The 15,414-nt window shown below is 35.1% G+C and overlaps 2 long non-coding RNA genes across 2 annotated transcripts in view; one reads left to right on the forward strand and one right to left on the reverse strand.

Moving 5' to 3' along the window:
• LOC134808625 (uncharacterized) overlaps positions 1-15,414 on the forward strand; it is a 380,342-nt gene that overhangs the window by 223,388 nt on the left and 141,540 nt on the right. The window lies entirely within an intron of this gene.
• LOC107969521 (uncharacterized) overlaps positions 1-15,414 on the reverse strand; it is an 87,653-nt gene that overhangs the window by 65,220 nt on the left and 7,019 nt on the right. The window contains exon 2 of the long non-coding RNA XR_001711404.3: positions 4,037-4,117. This is a non-coding gene — a long non-coding RNA (uncharacterized LOC107969521). The remainder of the gene's footprint in view (positions 1-4,036; positions 4,118-15,414) is intronic.

Raw genomic sequence — 15,414 nt, forward strand, 5'->3', positions numbered from 1 at the left:
CCTGATAGATATCTACAGAACTCTCCACCCTGAAACAACAGAATATACATTATTCTCAGTGCTACATGGCACTTACTCTGAAATTGACCACATCATTGAATGTACACTCCTCAGCAAATGCAAAAAACTGAAATCATAACTGTCTCTCAGGCCACAGTGCAATCAAATTAGATTTTCTAAATCAAGATTTAGAAACCCACTCAAAACCATGAAATAACATGGAAATTTAACAACTTGCTCCTGAATGACTTTGGGGTAAATAATGAAATTAAGGCAGAAATCAAGAAGTTCTTTGAAACTAATGAGAATAAAGAGACAATGTACCAGAATCTCCAGGATGCAGCTAAAGCAGTGTTAAGAGGGAAATTTATAGCACTAAATGCTCACATCAAAAATCTAGAAAGATCTCAAATGTGCACACCCTTACATCACAACTGAAAGAACTAGAGAACCAAGAGCAAATAAATCCCAGAGCTGGCAGAAGACAAGAAATAACCAAGCCCAGAGCAGAACTGAAGGAGATAGAGAGACACACACACAAAACAACCCTTCAAAAAAAATCAGTGAATCCAGGAGCAGGTTTAAAAAAAATCAATAAAATAGATAGAATGCTAGCTAGACTAATAAGGAAGAAAAGAGAGAAGATTCAAATAAACACAATCAGAAATGATAAGGGGATACCACCACTGACCCCACAGAAATACAAACAAGTATCAGAGAATACTATAAACACTTCTATGCAAATAAACTGAAAAACCTATAAGAAATGGATAAATTCCTGGACACATACCTCCTTCCAAGAATGAAACAGGAAGAAGTTGTAAACCTGAATAGACCAATAACAAGTTCTGAAATTAAGGCAGTAATAAATAGCATACCAACCAAAAAAATTCCAGGACCAGATGGATTTATAGCTGAATTCTACCAGAAGTACAAAGAGGAGCTGGTACCATTTCTTCTGAAATTATTCTAAACAATTGAAAAAGAGGGACTCTTCCCTAACTCATTTTATGAGGCCAGCATCATTCTGATACCAAAACTTGGCAGAGATACACAAAAAAAGTAAACTTCAGGCCAATATCCTTGATCAACATCAATGCAAAAATCCCCAATAAAATACTGGCACACTGAATCCAGCAACACGTCAAAAAGCTCATCCACCATGATCAAGTCAACTTTATCCCAGGATTCAAGGCTGGTTCAACATATGCAAATCAATAGACATAATTCATCACATAAACATAACTAAAGACCAAAACCACATGATTATCCCAATAGACGCAGAAAAGACAAACATCTTTTCAAGTTAAAAACTCTCACTATGCAGCCATAAAAAAGGATGAGTTCATGTCCTTTGTAGGGACATGGATGAAGCTGGAAACCATCATTCTCAGCAAACTATCGCAAGGACAAAAAACCAAACACCGCATGTTCTCACTCATAGGTGGGAATTGAACAATGAGAACACTTGGACACAAGAAGGGGAACATTACACACTGGGGCCTGTTGTGGAGTGGGGGGAGGGGGGAGGGATAGCATTAGGAGATATACCTAATGTAAATGACGAATTAATGGGTGCAGCACACCAACATGACACATGTATACATATGTAACAAACATGCACGTTGTGCTCATGTACCCTAGAACTTCAAGTATAAAAAAAAACTCTCAATAAACTAGGTTTTGAAGGAACATACATCAAAATAATAAGAGCCATTTATGACAAACCCACAACCGATACCATACTGAATGGGCAAAACCTGGAAGCATTCCCCTCGAAAACTGGCACAAGACAAGGATGCCTTCTGTCACCACTCTTATTCAACATAGTATTGGAAGTTCTGGCCAGGGCAATCAGGCAACAGAAAGGAATAAAGAGTATTCAAATAGGAAGAGAGGAAGTCAAATTATTTTTGTTTGCAGATGACATGATCCTATATCTGGAAAACTCCAAAAAACCCAGCCCAAAAGCTTCTTAAGCTGATAAGCAACTTCAGCAAAGTCTCAGGATACAAAATCAATGTGCAGAAATTACATGCTTTCCTATACGCCAACGACAGACAAGCAGAGAGCCAAATTATGAATGAACTCCAATTCACAAATGCCACAAAGAGAATAAAATACCTAGGAATACAGTTAATAAGGGAGGTAAAGGAACTCTTCAAGGAGAACTACAAACCACTGCTCAAGGAAATCAGAAAGGACACCACCAGATGGAAAAACATTCCATCATCATGGATAGGAAGAATCAATGTCGTAAAAATGGCCATACTGCAAAAAAATAGAGCAATTAATAGATTCAATGCTATTCCCATTAAACTACCATTGCCATTCTTCACAGAATTAGAAAAAAAACTATTTTAAAATTTATATGGAACCAAGAAAGAGTTCATATAGCCAAGACAATCCTATGCAAAAAGAACAAAGCTGGAGGCATCTCAGTACCCAACTTCAAATTACAATATAAGGTTACGGTAACCAAAACAGCATGGTACTGATACAAAAACGAGTGCGTAGACCATTGTAACAGAATAGAGAACTCAGAGATAAAACCACGCATCTACAAGCATCTGATCTTTGAAAGCCTGACAAAAACAAGCAATTGGGAAATGATTCCCTGTTTAACACATGATGTTGGGACAACTGGCTAGCCATATGCAGAAGATTTAAACTGGACCCCTTTCTTACACATTATACAAAAATTAGCTCAAGATGGATTAAAGACTTAAGTGTAAAACTCAAAACTATAAAAACCCTAGAAGAAAATCTAGGCAATGTCATTCAGGACATAGGCATGGGCAAAGAGTTTATGAGGAAACTGCCAAAAGCAATTGCAATAAAAGCAAAAATTGACAAATGGGATCTAATTAAACTAAACATCTTGTGCACAGCAAAATAAACTATCATCAGAGAGAACAGACAACCTACAGAATGGGAGAAAGTTTTTGCAATCTATCCATCTGACAAAGGTCTAATATCTAAAATCTAAAAGAACCTAAGCAAATTTACAAAAACAAACAAAACAAAAACAAGCCCACTAAAAAGTGAGCAAACGATATAAACAGACAATTTTCAAAAGAAGACATACATGAGGCCAACTAACATATGAAAAAAAGCTCAACATCACTGATTATTATAGAAATCGAAATCAAAGCCACAATGAGATACCATCTCACACCATTCAAAATGGTGATTATTAAAAAGTCAAGAAACAATAGCTGCTGATGAGGTTGTGGAGGAATAGGAACGCTTTTACACTGTTGGTGGGAATGTGAATTAGTTCAACCATTGTGGAAGACAGTGTGGCAATATCTCAAAGATTTAGGACCGGAAATACCATTTGACCCAGGAATTCCATTACTGGGTGTATACCCAAAAGAATATAAATCATTCTATTATAAAGATACATGCATGTGTCTGTTCATTGCAGCACTACTCACAATAGCAAAGATGTGGAATCAAACCAGATGCCCATCAATGATAGACTGGATAAAGAAAATATGGTACATATACACCATGGAATAATATGCAGCCATATAAAAGGAAGATGATCACGTCCTCTTCAGAGATGTGGATGGAGCTGGAAGCCATTATCCTCCTCAGCCAACTGACACAAAAACAGAAAACCAAACACTGCATTTTCTCATTTATATTTGGGAGCTGAATGATGAGAACACATGGACACAGGGAGGGGAACATCACAGACTGGGTCCTATCGGGGAAGACCATTAGAAAAAGGAATGAATGCATGCCAGGCTTAATATCTAGGTGTTGGATTGATAGGTGCAGCAAACCACAGTGGCATATCTTTACCTGTGTAACAAACCTGCACAGGTACCCTGGAACTTAAAAAAGTAAAATAAGAATAATAATAAAGAGTTGTTTTCAGTAGGTAATTTAGTTCAAATGAATTAGTATCCCAATACAAGCAACATATAGCCTTTTGGCTTTAAGAATCTACAATTTGTACTTTATTATTCATTTCAAGATAATCTACTTATATTCCTTCAATCTAATAAACAAGATACATTTTTACCAGGACTGCATTTTCCTTCTCCTTGACAAAAGCATGATACTTCGTCTGTATGTAGTGTCCTGTGATTTTAGTTCTTCACTCCTAGTGGACAACAACTGAAGTTAATGATCTGTTTTTGATATCCAAAGGCTGTACACAACACTAGAGAGAATATTTTCCTTTTTAAAATTTTTAAAATTTTGTGTTTTATGTATTTCCTATTTGTTTTTAGATATCAGAAATTAAAAAAAAATACACCTAGGAGTATGAAATTTCTCATTAATCTTTCTCTGAATACGAATCTGTAGACTCAGATATTTCTTCAGCTAAAGGAAATAGTGTTCCATGATTTATTTAATTATTTACTGTCATCCATCTATTCTCTTTTGAGGGAATTTCTGCTATTTGAATGTTAAGCCTTCTGGATATATCTTTTGAATCGCTTGTCTTTTCCCTGATGACATTCTTCTGACATATTTCTTCTGTGTTTTCTTCCAAGACACTGATTCACTTCTTTTCATTGGACTTATGCTTCATTTATTTACTAAATTATTTATTTTAGTGATCATGTTTCATGTAGGTTCAAAAAATAATTTTGTGCTGCTCTTGAATCTCCTTAATTGGTCTTATTAAATGTTTACCCATAGGTTTCCTTTGTGTTTCTTTATTTTAAATAATCAACTATTTATCTGAATGCTGACCCCTTTAAATGTATTTCATTTCCTATCTTTTATTGGAGCACAGGTCTATATTGGAAGTGTGTATACACACGCACAAGCATGATCTACTTCAGAGGACTCCAAAGATCTCTTTGGGTTACATCATTTCCAAGACATATCACTTTATTTTTTTTTAAGTCTTTATGAAAAGGACTTCAAGGTTAGTTTTCCTCTTATGGAATTTGGGGGAATGAGATACATTCTGGCTTTCTGCAGAGAATCTCAAGAGATCCTCAATCCAAATTTTCACTGAACTACCCCAAATATTCCAGCTGATATTTGTCTGAGATAAAAGCAAGAGAAACATGCACATCAGAAGTGAAAATTGAGAACAAAACTCTACCATACTGCCATGTTTTCTGAATCTGCCATTTTAGTTTAAGAAGCAAAAGAACAAAACAGCAAAGTCAAGTTGTGTGACTGTATAATATAACTCATGCATATAATTAGATATAAGATACATTTACATAGTAGTTAATTATGATGATGAAAACATTCATAGCATAATTACTCAAATCAAGAAATAATACATACTCAACACTACAGAAAACCCCAAGATATATTTTCAACTACAATTACTATACTGACATAGATTCAATCATTCTTTTTCATTTTTAATTTTTGCTTTTTAAAAAAAATTTGCAAATATTCCTTAATTTCACAGTTTGACTCTGCAGGTTAGATTTCTTTATATTTATCTTCTTTGGGGTTCACTGGTACTTTTGAATCTATGGATCCATAACTTTAATTATTACTGGCAAATTTTCAGCCATTATCACCTCAAATATTCCCTCTGTCCCTTCACTTGTTCCATAGTACTGATTAGGTATTTACTGAATCACTTTTGGGTCTTACACTCATTTTGATGTTTTCTATTTTTTAGGCTGTCTCTTAGATATTCCAGAAAATTTCTTCCACTTATTTTCCAATTAACTAATTCACTCTTTATCTGTGTTAGTTACTGTAAAGCTATTAATTGAATTCTTAATTTTAGTTATTTTATTTATTGTTGTTAGAAAATTTCAATTATTTCCAAATCTACTGATGCCAACTTTTATATCTTCCAACCAAAATTTTAAACTTCATTTCTGTGCTGAAATTTGGTTGATTGCAGTAGATATGGGATAATTATAATGGCAACTTAAATTGTGTGTGGACCTTGATAAGCATTTTCATTCCTTTTTCCCCAGGAAGCTGCCTAAACCTTAGCAGGGTTCACAGTTGTTTTTCTAATCAGTAAATTTGCTCTGGGCAAAAGTGTTCTTGAGTTCTGTGTTTACAGTTTTGAATTCTTGCCTTCTCTCAGATTTTGCTGTGGTAATTGTTGTCTCACCTTCTTGTTAGTTCTAAAAGACATTTTTATTTTATTCAGTAGTAAGATTGTTTGAGAGACCATGATTACTAAAAGTGAAATGTTTTCTTACTTTACATGCTTTTTTTCTAACTCTATTTTTAGGCTATATTTCTAGAAGCAATCCCAGTAGATTAATTTTGAAATCTGAATCCTGAGACATTGGTATTTTGATCACAATTATAAGATCCAACTATAAAACATATATTAAAAATACAACAGTCAAAAAGATATTAATTATGTTAAAATATGTTAAAATATTAATGATTGTCAATATAAACATAAATATTTTTATATTATAGAAATATCTAATTAGCAGTACACGATGGATTATCTAACTTAACATTGCCTGTGGGGCTTTTTTGTTTTTCATACAATGTAGTATTTAGGCATAACGTAGATTAGACTGTTAGATATAGGTAGAACATAGAGTTGCTTTAATTGTCATTAACTTATTATTCAGGGTCCTTCAGTTGTCCAAGCTGCTGTTGAGGACCTTCATAAAATTTGTATATTTTTTTCTCAAAGAGAATTCTCAAAATTTTGTAAATCTCAATTCCCAAAAAAATCTAGAGCCATCTTCTATATATTCAAATTATGTATGCAAACAAATATGTGAGTTTAATTATTCAACATTTAAGGCATGTAAATATGGACTATGTTACTATTTATATTTCTCATTATTTTGTTGTCATGTATAAAGATAGATGTTATGATTGTAAGTATACTTCTATCACTATGGGACTATTTGAGTGGGGAGGCTCTGATAGTGCAACAAGTGTATAAAAATTAAGAGAAAAAAAGGTGGATAAAGCAGTGTTTCTTTTTATATCTGCTTTCAACTAACTTTCATAACTGTATTTCTGAAACTATAATATATTTATGTTATATAGTTGAATATCAGTGTGTGTGTGTGGCGGGGGTGTGGGTGTGTGTGAAAACATTAGTTTGGACACCTGTCTCTTTCACCTATTCTTAGAAAGGGATTCTTTCACTATCCAGCCTTATAGGGACTTGAAACATCCTCTGCTCTATTCTTCATTCCCACATGCCCATCTGAACTGTATCTTATCACCCACTTCTCTTTCCTTGAACCATAGAAAGGCCCTGGGATTTTGTGGACTATATCTATAAAGCCAAAAGGATTTATAAAAATATATATTTGAATGTATCTAAAATATTAAATTTTAAGGTGACTATAATAATATTTAATTCAGAATTTATTCAGAAGCAAAAGTAATGTCAAAACGTGTATTAGAACATCAGTTTTTTGGAAATATGTCCATTACATATTTAGATATCAACAGGACCAAATTATTTTCAATGTTGCCAAGATTATTAAATTAAATGACCTAATAAGAATATAACATACTTGAGTCTCATTTGCTTTGCATTTCTTAATATTAGTTGACACAATTGAATATAGTAAGAGAAGTTATGTAGGATGAAACCTATATTTAAAAAGTGAATATTAAAATATTTCCATATCTTAAATTTGAATTCATTATTCAATTCAATGAGTTTTATTAATTTCTTAAGATACAACTGCTTGTAAGTCATAATAAGTTGCTTTAATTCTAATTGTGCCACTTGGAATAGATTTTTCCAGTTATTATTGAAATGATAGTAGATTAAATACAATCACACAAATCTTATCTTCTTTATTTGAGCCATTTTATTTATTTATTTATTTATTTATTTATTTATTTTTGAGACAGAGTTTTGCTCTTGTCACCCAGGCTGGAGTGCAGTAGCATGATCTCAGCTCACTGCAACCTCCGCCTCCCCAGTTCAATGAATTCTCCTGCCTCAGCCTCCTGAGTAGCTGGGATTACAGGTGCCTGGTGCCATGCCTGGCTAGTTTTTCTATTTTTAGTAGAGACAGGGTTTCACCATGTTGGCCAGGCTGGTCTCGATCTCCTGATCTCAGATGATCTGCCCACCTCAGCCTCCCAAAGTGCTGGGATTACAGGCGTGAGCTACCGTGCCCGGACTATTTGAGCCATTTTAAATAGAATTTATATGCCAAATTAATATGCAATCTCAAATTTAAACATAATTGCATCACAATCTGCAATTTGTGAAAGAAAATGAAAGAAGTTAATGATAATTTGGAAAACTGCTGAGAAGGAATTAACCTAACCACAGCAAATATAAGATAATATTTTCACAACCCTTCTTGTAGACATTTGAAATCTAGACAGGTCAAGGTCATTAACCTTATAAATTCTAAATACATTATCTAAATTATTTGTTAGCAAATGGAAATTTGTTCAAAGAAGAAGATTAGAACATGTGCATTTCAGATACACTTAAATAGATTCAGTTTTGTAAGTTTAAAAAATAATTCATAGTTTAATATTAACTGTATGTATTTTAAAACTAGAAATTTTATTTAGGAATCTAGTGATATCTTGTGCCTTGTAAATATAAGGGTACAATAATATATTCAAAGTTCTAGAAATCATAGAATCAGAAAAGTTGCATATGAAAAATAATTTGTTTTCAATAACCATAATTGTATAAATTACACAACTAACAGTGCTAATCACCTTATTCATTATCTATGTCTTCGGTGAAGCTTATAATGAATGTCCAGAAACATTGCACATCAATATTATTTGGGAGTATGGGAAAATAGTTGGCATATTACTGATCATTTTTCTTCAGAAAAGCAGCAAGTTGGAAAGACACCGATGCCAACAGATACATCCAATAATAAATAACTTCTGTTATTTTTCTTTCCTCTGGTCTTAGGCCTCAATCAAAGATTTGACTCAAAAATTTACATGGCGGCTGGGCGTGGTGGCTCACGCCTGTAATCCTAGCACTTTGGGAGGCTGAGACGGGTGGATCACCTGAGGTCAGGAGTTTGAGACCAGCCTAGCCAACATGGCGAAACCCATCTCTACTAAAAATAGAAAAATCAGCAGGGCATGGTGGCATGTGCCTGTAATCCCAGCTAATTGGCAGGCTGAGGCAAAAGAATCGTTTGAACCCGGGAGACAGAGGTTGCAGTGAGCCAAGACGGCACCACTGCACTCCAGCCTGGGCAATAGAATGAGACTGTCTCCAAAAAAAAAAAAACAAAAATAAAATAATAAAATAAAATAAAATAATTTACATGGCAGCTTTGATCCAATGTGTAATTTATCCAGAATTTAGTTGTGGTTCCAGTAAATTTTCAAATAGTAAGCTGACTGTATGTATCCTTAATCTAAATAACATGAGACATTGGGATAGATATAGATGGGTTTTTCAAAAATAGGATGTAAACGATAATAGCAAACAGTTACAGAACATACACTATAAAACAGGCACTCTTTTAGGAGTCTACCCATATTAACACATAATACAAATTGTTACTCGAAATGCTTTGATACAAAAAAGGGTATGGTAACCCATGTAATACCCCATAATAAGGGGTTGTTTACTTATGTATAAATATAAGAACTGTTTACATCCATAAATTCGATAGCATTATTAAGCATCAATTATGTGCAAAAAATTGCACATGTAACTCTATACAAAATAAACTCTCTAGGGAACCTTTGATTTCAGTTGTGGAGATTAAAAATATCGTGTATATTAAAACAGTATGACTCAGCGAATACAATATTCCAGGTAAATGTTTAAAATGATATTTCAGATATTTCAGGCTTAATCTCCAAACATCGTCTTTGCCTAGAATGTAATCAAGCTATATAGTGGTACTGTTAGTTCCGAAGCACATGCAGAATTCCGGATAATCCAATTCAGTGGAAAACACTGATTATCTGATACCTAATAAGAAATATATGTCCCGAGTAAATAAATAGGTCATAATTCATATGCATTATGATCTAATTCTGGAGATAAATTAATACAGAGAAACAACTGGAAAATGTAATTAAAAGCTAAGAATTTAGAGTAAGAAGAGATTCCTGGGTTCAGAGCAGGGAGAATAATGTTAAGGTGAATGAACACAGCTCCTCTAGACAGGGGAAATGTGAGAAGACCCCCTGGGAAAGCTGAGTGGCTTGGTAAATATCAAAAGAAGCACTTGGCAGGACATAATTTGTTCCATGAGGATATGAGTGGTGGTTGCCTATTTTTTGTTTGGTTTACAAATATTTTTTAAATTTTCACATTGTTAATTTGTTATGCATATGTAATAGTTGTACATATTTATGGAGTACATGTGATATTTTGATGTAGGCTTCCAATGTGTAATGATCAAATCTGAGTAAATGGGATGTCCATCACCTCAAACATTTATTGTTTGTGTTGGGAACACTCCAACTCTACTCTTCTAGTTATTTTAAGATGTACAATAAATTATTAACTGTAGCTGCCCTATCATGCTACTGACTACTGGATATTAATCCATTGATCTCACTGTATTTTGGTACTCATCCACCAATCTCTTTTTATCTCCACCTCCCTGCTACCCTTCCCAGATGCATATTTTTAGCTAGCAATGCATTCCATGAAAAAATAAAGACAACAAGAGTTATAGGAAATTTTTAAAAAACACAACATACAATTTTATTTGCTCTGACTTTTAAAATGCTGCATTGATGTCTGGTCGATTTACTGTATATTTTATTAAATAATTATATTCTCCATATTAGAGTTATAGCTAGCATAATCTTCAAACAGAAAAGGGCAACTTTTATTACCTCAGTCAGAGTTACCCAGCCTACCAAAACTTAGGATGGAGAAAGAATTTCAATCATTTTTTTCCATTTAATTTTTATTGGGCATAAAAATAATCAAAACTCCTTGAAAGATTGTTAATTTTATCCTCTAAAAACGTGGTCCTTCCTTTATATATGGTAAATGGTATCTCAAATCTCTGAATGTTTTGGTTGTGAGAATATAACAGATAAGACACTTAAAAACTTTACTGGAACTCTCTCCCCCCTCCCCATTTATTAAAATGTAAGAAAATAGAAGAATGGAAAAATACCTCCTACATCATAGCTAAACAGGGTGACTATAGGCAATAATAACTCTACATTTTCACATAAAGAGTGTAATTGGATTGTTTGCAATTCAATGAATAAATGCTTGGGGGGGTGGATACCCCATTCTTCATGTTGTGCTTATTTCACATTACATATCTGTATCAAAACATCTCATGTACCCCATAAACATATACATCTACTATGTAACAAAAAATAAAAATTAAAATTAAAAAAACTACAATCGGAAAAAAAAGCAAGTTTCAATATAACAAATGTACTCATGAGTGAGCTCATATAAATAAGGGAAATTCCACTGAGCCAAAAATAAAGGGAACACTAAACCTAAGGCATAAGTTCTGTCATGGATGGATGTGATTTATAACGTTGGTTATGCAGAAGCTGTGAGTTTAATGCACATATAGAGACAGAATATGAGGGTTCAGGGCAGCGCAGGGCTGTTTTGGAGGTGAGACCCATGCACAAAAGTCAGACACTCGAAAAGCTCTATCATTAGTAAAACGGCAAACTAAAAAAAGTGAAATAAAAATTTCCGACTGTCAAAAGGGGAAAGCAAAGAAGACTTACTATTTTGTCTTGTTCTCTGTTATGAGTTAAACTGTGTCCCCAAAATCTCGTATGTTGAAGCCCTAATAGATAGTATCTCAGAAAGTAACCTTAATTAAAGACAAGATTTTTACAGTTAATAAAGTTAAAATTAGATTGATAGTGTGGATCCCAATCTAATATGACTAGTGTCTTCTAAGAAGAAGAAATTTGTGTCAGAGGCATTAGAACCAGAGAGACTCCATCTTGAGTGAGGGCTAGGAAAATGAGGCTGGGTCTTGCTGGGCTGCATTCCCAGAAAGCTAGGTTATTCCTTGCTTTTGCATATTTACAGTTAAGGGAACAGATTGATAATGTTTTCTCAATAGACCCAGACTTGGGAGTGTCCAGGTATCCTGATATCTTGAGAACAGAAGCATTCCTAATTTTGTTTTAAAGAGAATAATATTGATTCTTGCAAAATATAGTAATTAAGAAAATTAATCCTTTATTACAAACCACTGCAGCAGAACACATTTCCCTATGATCTTTTTTTTATCCTATATATAAGCAAGCTTTGTACCTAGGGTGGACGCGTTCCTCCTCTTACTTTCGGGAACGCCCTACTCTGTCTCTGAAGTAGCTATACTTTCACCACATTACTTTCTTAATAAACCTGCTTTTGGTTTGCATTGTAGACTCGCCCTGAATTATTTCCTGTGCAAAATCCAAGAACTCTTTCTTGGGGTCTGGATCAGGACCCTTTTCCTGTAACATTTGGACACTTGTATATATGGGGAAAATGCTATGGGAACATGAAGACAGCCATTTATAAGCCAAGAGAGAGACCTGGAATAAATCTTCCCCTTAAACTCTTAAAAGAAACCAATCCTGCCAATACCTTGATTTCAACTTTTAGCCCTTAGGCTTGTGAGAAAATACTTTTTTCTCATTTAAACCACTCAGCTTGTGGTACTTTGTTATGGCAGTCCTAACAAAATTATACACCCTCCAAGAGGAAAACACTCATCCTTTGAGGATTTTTAATCATGGGCCTGCACCATGTGCAAATTTGACATTTAAGTGTACACTGCCCTTGTGATCTTGAAATCTATTATGTAAAATATTAGAATAAGATACAAATACAGTATTTTGATGCTTCTTGAATGAGATAGGATCTTACAACAGTCTCACTGTAGTTTATAGCATTCCACAGATGAAGTCCTAACAGCTATGAACTCACAATCGAAAAACGCAAACCCTAGTAGGAACAATCCTTCATGAGCAAAAGACATGAGCAAAAGAAACCACAAGCAGGGCCAGGCGCGGTGGCTCACGCCTGTAATCCCAGCACTTTGGGAGGCCAAGGCATGCAGATCACGAGGTCAGGAGATCGAGACCATTCTGGCTAACATGTTGAAACCCTGTCTCTACTAAAAATACAAAAAATTAGCTGGGCGTGGTGGCGGGTGCCTGTAGTCCCAGCTACTCAGGAGGCTGAGGCAGGAGAATGGCGTGAAGCTGGGAGGCGGAGGTTGCAGTGAGGCAAGATCGTGCCACTGCACTCCAGCCTGGGTGACAGACAGAGCAAGACTCCATCTCAAAAAAACAGAAAGAAACCACAAGCAGAAAAATTAAATTCCCAAGGAATTAATGCATCAATATAAAAATAAGTTTAAAGTGATTCAACGAATAAACGGAGTTAAAACGTAACAAATATACATGATATCAGAAGTCATTTTTGAGAATAAAACAAACTTTCTATCAATAAGAAAACGAGGAACAGATTAAATTTTGTTAAACTTCATGTTACATATATTTGAATAATGAAGAATAAACTTACCTTTACAATCTGTCTTAGGTTTGACTAATGGATTCCCAGATATGACATCTATTTCTTTAAAAAAAATCTGAACTATACAATAAGTTGTTTTCTCCAGTCATACTCAACTGGCAGTGCAAAGAAGCATAAAGATGCCTTCAATAGATTTTTATTCAAAAATGGGAAGAATAGAAAGCAGGTGGCCATCACTAGTTCCAAAGGAGTGCTGAAATTCCATGTGTTAAAAAATGACTAGTCCCCTACTTCTGAGGAGAAAAATTTTCCTTGATTATTTCCTGCTACTGAGTTTGGAAGTAGAAACCCAACATAAGAGTGAAGATAAGAACAAAAGTCAGTTAAATACAGAAGAATTTCAATACAGAAAATATGCAGACATCTATTTGGAGTTGAGTGGCTTTTTTTAGCTTGCTTTAGGTCTCTACAAATGAGGGGGTATAAAGGCCTCTTTGAGATTTCATGTATCTTGCTCCCTTTTGTTCCATGTTGGTGGCCCTTTTGGTTTACAAGTATATTAGTATATCAGAACTTCTGGTTTTGAAAAGATGGAACAGATATATTTTTCCCTTTTTCTCCAACTAAGTACAATGAAAGTTCCTAGACATTATGTAGAAAACAAACATAGAATTCTGATGGGTAGAGAGAAGGCTACCTGGGTAGAGACCTTGGGACTCCAGGAATGACAGTGAGATGAGTTCCCAAATTTTCTTTTAATTTCATATATTCTGAATTTGAAGCTGAAGAACTTGGTAACTTTGAAATATCAGAAGGTTCAGACTCAAAAAGTCCCCAAAGGCCTACTCCTTGTAGCCAAATAACCCCTTCTCTGCTCCAACATAGCAGTAACAAGTATTCCTTCCCCTCAGCATCAAAGAGGCAAAGTGGGGAACCTGGGCTTTTCCCTTTACTTGGCAGGATCAAGGTGGCAGCCCACCAAACCCATCTCAAAATGTTCAGATTTCAATCTCAAATCACTTATCACAACAGAAACCAGAAAATCACAATTGAAATGTGATTAGAGGTGACTTAGCAAGACAGCACACTTCTAGAAAATAAACCACCATGGTTAATCAATCCTCCAAAGACAAAATTGTGGCCCCATTCCTCCTCGCTTAAGCAAGGGCCAAGAGGCCCATGATTTTACCTCTTGCCAGACTGTAACAAGTTGCAAGAAAAACCCATGCCTGGGTGGTCTTCAGAAAAGGCCAAATAGGGAGCCCAGACATTCACCATCATCCTCCCCATTCCCTGCAGTGTCACAGAGCGTGTGAGGATCCAGGACTTTCACCTCCATCAGGCAGTACTGAGAGTAACGAGGCTTCCCTTACCCATCCTGCCTGGGTGGTGTCAGAGGAGACAGAATGGATGTTTGAAACTTTCACCAACCCCAGCATCAAGACATCCCCACTGTGGTGTCAGAAGAGGCCACATCAGGAGGAGTAGGTAGACATGCCTCCTCCTGCCGCTCAGGTATGTGTGAAGATCTAGAAGGAAGCTATAACCCCCTTCCCTGCTCCAACCCAGCAGTGACAGGTATTCCTTTCCCTCAGTGTCAAAGAGGCAAAGTGGGGAACCTGGGCTTCTCCATTTACTTGGCAGGAGCAAAGTGGCAGCCCACCAAACCCATCTCAAAATGTTCAGATTTCAATCTCAAATCACTTATCACAGCAGGAACCAGAAAACCACAATTTAAATGAAAATGGACAACTGTTGCAAACCAACTCGGAGGGAACAGAGATGTTAGGATTATCTGGAAGATTTCAAAGCAGCTGTCATGAAAATCTTTCAGTGAGTAATTAAAAAAAAAAAACTTGAAGTCAGTTAAAAAATACCAAAGCTCAACAAAGAAATAGAAGAGACATAAAGAATAACCAAGTAAAAATATTGTACAAAATAAAACCTAAACAGAGGCTTCTCTCTCAGTTAGGGTTTCTCAAGTTACCATCAAGTTCATCAGAGTCAATACCCAACACTCATTCTCTCCTCCACTCTTTCTA

Source organism: Pan troglodytes, chromosome 17 (genome assembly GCF_028858775.2).
Source record: "Pan troglodytes isolate AG18354 chromosome 17, NHGRI_mPanTro3-v2.0_pri, whole genome shotgun sequence".
Taxonomy (NCBI): domain Eukaryota; kingdom Metazoa; phylum Chordata; class Mammalia; order Primates; family Hominidae; genus Pan; species Pan troglodytes.